Below are 6,000 nucleotides of genomic sequence, written 5' to 3'. Positions count from 1 at the left end.
TTTATTAAGAGTACGAATAAAGGATTGAAAATATCTACCAAGACTATTAAAACAATAGTGGAAGACAAGGCCAGCCTGAGTGCGAGAAATGATGTATTGCATCACCAGGGAACACCTCTGGCCTCAGCCTGAGCATTGCCCTTACTAAACCATCGATTTTCTTCTCTCACACCCAAGATCAGACTTAACACTCACCAGAACACCGCCTTGCTGATGCAGCCTGCTGTGTCACGCGGGTTTGGTGGCCGAGGTTTTCGTGTCTGGTCCATTTCACTGTTTTTTCTGTGCACTTTCCAGAGAGCATGTAACTGAGGAGGAGGAAGGGAGCGGCACACGTACACCCTCCACAATGGTCACCAGCAGAGTGCTGCTGTTGCTGCTGCTGCCATCACCTGTAACAACAGCTGCTACACAACACTGGGAAAACGTCTCTTACACTTATAATAATAATAATAATAATAATAACTTTATTACTACCAGTACATGTACAAGGTATACAGACCATAGCTGACATCAGTGACATACTACTATATAGAAAGCCGCTTGTTATGCTGAACATTTCGGGCAAATTAATCAGTTTTGTCCCCAGGATGCGACCCACACCGGTCCACTAACACCCAGGTACCTATTTTTTACTGATGGGTGAACATGGACAGCAGGTGTCTTATGGAAACGCGTCCTAATGTTTTCCAGCCGTACCAGAGATTCGAACTCCGGACCTCACCGTGTGAGCTGACTGCTCTAGCGATCGAGTCTTTAATCCACTTGAAAAGATGGAGCTGGTTAATTAATGAGATTCAAAGTCTATCACCTACACCAAGGTCATTAAAGTTATACATAACCTCTTCATCGCTAGCCAAAAAATATACCACACTGACATTTTTCTCATCCTACTTAATTTACACATTACTATGACTTTTTTGGGTTATCCTAGGTAATTTACACATTAGTCTGCCTTTTTAAGCTTATCCTAAGGAATTTACATATTTTGTAGGCCAATTGAAATCATTCAAAGCTGCATAATCCTACGGGTTTAGCGCTTTCCCTTGATTATAATTATAATAATCATTCAAAGTGTGATTGTACCCGAATAAATTTATTTAATAATCGAATCCCTAAATTAGAAATTAATGCATATTTTCAACATATATGAACTGAGAGAAATACACCTTTCACTGTATATATGGTGTGGCCACTAGGGAAATATTTTATGAAGGAATTCAGGGAAACCGGTTAGCCGGACTTGAGTCCTGGAAGTGGGAAGTGCAATGTCTGCACTTTATGGGAGAGGTTTGAGATACTGGCTGTTTGGAGGGACTTCTAAACTGTCGTATCTGAGAGCCTCTGAAAAGACAGTGATTATGTATGAGTGATGATGATTTTTTTTCTTTTTCGGTCATCCTGCTTTGGTGGGAAACGGCCGACGTGTTTATATATATATATATATATATATATATATATATATATATATATATATATATATATATATATATATATAATATATATATTATTTTTTTATTATTAACACACTGGCCGATTCCCACCAAGGCAGGGTGGCCCGAAAAAGAAAAACTTTCACCATCATTCACTCCATCACTGTCTTGCCAGAAGGGTGTTTTACACTACAGTTTTTAAACTGCAACATTAACACCCGTCCTTCAGAGTGTAGACACTGTACTTCCCATCTCCAGGACTCAAGTCCGGCCTGCCGGTTTCCCTGAGTCCCTTCATAAATGTTGCCTTGCTTACACTCCAACAGCACGTCAAGTATTAAAAACCATTTGTCTCCATTCACTCCTATCAAACACGCTCACGCATGCCCGCTGGAAGTCCAAGCCCCTCGCACACAAAACCTCCTTTACCCCCTCCCTCCAACCTTTCCTAGGCTGACCCCTACCCCGCCTTCCTTCCGCTACAGACTGATACACTCTTGAAGTTATTCTGTTTCGCTCCATTCTCTCTACATGTCCGAACCACCTCAACAACCCTTCCTCAGCCCTCTGGACAACAGTTTTGGCAATCCCGCACCTCCTCCTAACTTCCAAACTACGAATTCTCTGCATTATATTCACACCACACATTGCTCTCAGACATGACATCTCCACTGCCTCCAGCCTTCTCCTCGCTGCAACATTCATCACCCATGCTTCACACCCATATAAGAGCGTTGGTAAAACTATACTCTCCTACATTCCCCTCTTTGCCTCCAAGGACAAAGTTCTTTGTCTCCACAGACTCCTAAGTGCACCGCTCACCCTTTTCCCCTCATCAGTTCTATGATTCACCTCATCTTTCATAGACCCATCCGCTGGCACGTCCACTCCCAAATATCTGAATACATTCACCTCCTCCATACTCTCTCCCTCCAATCTAATATCCAATCTTTCATCACCTAATCTTTTTGTTATTCTCATAACCTTACTCTTTCCTATATTCACTTTTAATTTTCTTCTTTTACATACCCAACCAAATTCATCCACCAACGTCTGCAACTTCTCTTCAGAATCTCTCAAGAGCACAGTGTCATCAGCAAAGAGCAGCTGTGACAACTCCCACTTTGTGTTTGATTCTTTACCTTTTAACCCCATACTTCTTGCCAAGACCCTAGCATTCACTTCTCTTGCAACCCCATCTATAAATATATTGAACAACCACGGTGACGTCACACATCCTTGTGTAAGGCCTACTTTTACTGGGAAATAATCTCTCTCTCTTACATACTCTAACCTGAGCCTCACTATCCTCGTAAAAACTCTTCACTGCTTTCAGTGACCTACCTCCTATACCATACACCTACAACATCTGCCACATTGCCCCCCTATCCACCCTGTCATACGTCTTTTCCAAATCCATAAATGCCACAAAAACCTCTTTAGCCTTATCTAAATACTGTTAACTTATATGTTTCACTGTAAACACCTGGGCCACACACCCCCTACCTTTCCTAAAGCCTCCTTGTTCATCTGCTATCCTATTCTCCGTCTTACTCTTAATTATTTTATATATATATATATATATATATATATATATATTTTTTTCAACAAGTCGGCCGTCTCCCACCGAGGCAGGGTGACCCAAAAAAGAAAGAAAATCCCCGAAAAGAAAATACTTTCATCATTCAACACTTTCACCACACTCACACATTATCACTGCTTTTGCAGAGGTGCTCAGAATACAACAGTTTAGAAGCATATATATATATATATATATATATATATATATATATATATATATATATATATATATATACACACACACACAAACACTGATCTCTGGCTGAAGGAGACTCGAACCTACGAACCTTAGGACAAGGTACGCAGTGCTTTACCAATCTACCCACACTGGACAATACCTTGGCGTGTAGCTTGCGCTACACGTTTGATCCAAGGCAGCCAGCTTTCAGGGAGAAGGCTTACAGCTTTTCATCTCATGCATGCAGGGGATGAGATGAAAAGCTGTAAGGTATTGTCCAGTGTGGGTAGATTGGTAAAGCACTGCGTACCTTGTCCTAAGGTTCGTAGGTTCGAGTCTCCTTCAGCCAGAGATCAGTGTTTGTATATATATATATATATATATATATATATATATATATATATGTGTGTGTGTGTGTGTGTGTCGTGCCGAATAGGCAGAATTTGCGATCTTGGCTTAAATAGCAACGCTCATCTTGCCATATTGGACAAGCGAAAATTTGTGTATGCAATAATTTCGCCAAAATCATTCTGAACCTAACGAAAAATATATATTTCACTGTGTTTGTTTAGTATTAAATTACTGTAAACAAATCTAAAATATATTTAGTTGGGTTAGGCTAAAATAAATTGTTCTTGTTATAATAAGGTTAGGTAAGTTTTCTAAGACTCTTTTGGTGCAAAATTATAAATTTTTACATCAACATTAATGAAAAAAATCTATCTTTAAACTTATAAGAGAAAATTTCAGAAAGGACTTAATTTTAAATGAGTTCTTGCTAACTGACCAGTTTTACATATTCGGCACGACACACACACACACACACACACACACACACACACACACACACACACACACACACACACACATATATATATATATATATATATATATATATATATATATATATATATATATATATATATATATATATATATATATATATCTTTCTCCTCCAGCGGTAGATAAGGGACTGGCGCGCCTTTGCTTACATTCCATTCGTCATTATTTACATTCGTTGTGACTGGACAGGATCATCAATACTAACAGATTATTGGCTATGTATACCGCACGTCCTACAATAAATATATTGTATCATTTGTGCTGTCTCCCAAAATGACAATCAGCACAAGTTATACCTGGAGAAGGTTTCGGGGGTCATCGCCCCCGCGGTCCGGTCTGTGACCAGGCTTCATGGTGGATATTTGTGCCAGGTGAAATTGAGCGAAACTTTGCAATGGATAGCTTCCATAGTACGGCAGTGTTTACCTTCCTCAGGTGGGTGTTACTGAGTTAGTCTAGTGACAGGTTCGGTAGGTGATGACTGCTCCAGCTGGCTTCCACACTTTATTATTACACGGGTGGAAACATTAGATGGCATGTTTCCTCAAGACACTTGCTGTACCTGTTCACCTAGCTACAGTGGTTCCCAAACTGGGGGTAAATTACCCCCTGGGGGTAATTTAACCATTTTTGGGGGGTAATGGAGGGGTGACAGAAAAAAAGTTATGAATTCTGAAAATCAAGAAAACAATGCGATACCCGGTATGAGGATTATTGTTAACTTTGTCTTAGTATATAAAGTTGTAAAGTAAACCTATTATAAGTAAGTAATAAAGTTAAACCAAATAACAATAAACATCAAAAACTAATATACAGTATTAGAAAAGAAGAAATATATAGCTAAGTGTGTGGAAACCCAAAAGTATTTTGACAAGTATGCTTCAGGACAAAAGTCACTCAGTAGCCCAGATCGACCTGTCCAGTACGCGTCACTCACTTCCTGAGGCTGCCTCTATTTCACACTGTCAGTTTATCTGTGAGCATCAGCCGAGGTAGACATAAGCTGGTATGTATGTGTACTGCCCTGTGCAGTATATAGTTAGTATTTACCCACTGTTACTGTGAATTTGTAGCTATTATTAATTTTATATATAATGTATGTGTGGTTCTTACGTTTTCAATGGTTTTGCTAGGATTAGCAGAGTATGCGAGGCTGTATACGTTCACGTTTAGCCATATATATCAATAATAACAACAGTTTGTGAAAGGGGTAACATGCTTTATGTGGCATGTTAAATTGGGTAACAAGCTGAAAAAGTTTGGGAACCACTGAGTCCTAGCACTAAGTAGGTACCTGGGTGTTAGTGGACTGGTGTGGGTCGCATCCTGGGGACAAACTTAACCTAACCTGCGGGAAATGCTCTATATAACGAGGGGCTTTCTATATAGTATGTTACTGATGTCAGCTATGGTCTGTCCTTGATGCTGGTGAAGAGCTCTTGATCTAGGGAACTGGATCTGTGCTCCAGTTCCCTGAATTAAGCCTGAATATCTTCCATCACCCCCCACGCTAAACCCTATGGGTTTAGCGCTTCCCCCTTTAAAAAACTATGGTCTGTATAAGCTATCTCATGTACTTGTAGAAAAAAAATAATATTATTATATTCCTAAGGAAGCGCTAGACCCGTGGGTGTCATACTGCATCTGGGGACTGGCAGGTAATTATGTGACCCTAGAAAGGAAAAACTCGCACTTTATATTTTTTAATTATCTTACTACTAAAGCTGTAACTACTGATCTACAATCACTGCTAAAGCTGTAACCGCTGATCTACAATCACTGCTAAAGCTGTAACTACTGATCTACAATCACTGCTAAAGCTGTAACTACTGATCTACAATCACTGCTAAAGCTGTAACTACTGATCTACAATTACTGCTAAAGCTGTAACTACTAACCTACAATCACTGCTAAAGCTGTAACCGCTGATCTACAATCACTGCTAAGGCTGTAATTACTGATCTA

The sequence above is a fragment of the Cherax quadricarinatus genome, chromosome 44 (assembly GCF_038502225.1).
Source record: "Cherax quadricarinatus isolate ZL_2023a chromosome 44, ASM3850222v1, whole genome shotgun sequence".
Lineage (NCBI taxonomy): Eukaryota > Metazoa > Arthropoda > Malacostraca > Decapoda > Parastacidae > Cherax > Cherax quadricarinatus.
The sequence above is the reverse complement of the archived record's forward strand: the minus strand, read 5'-3'. Positions refer to the sequence as shown.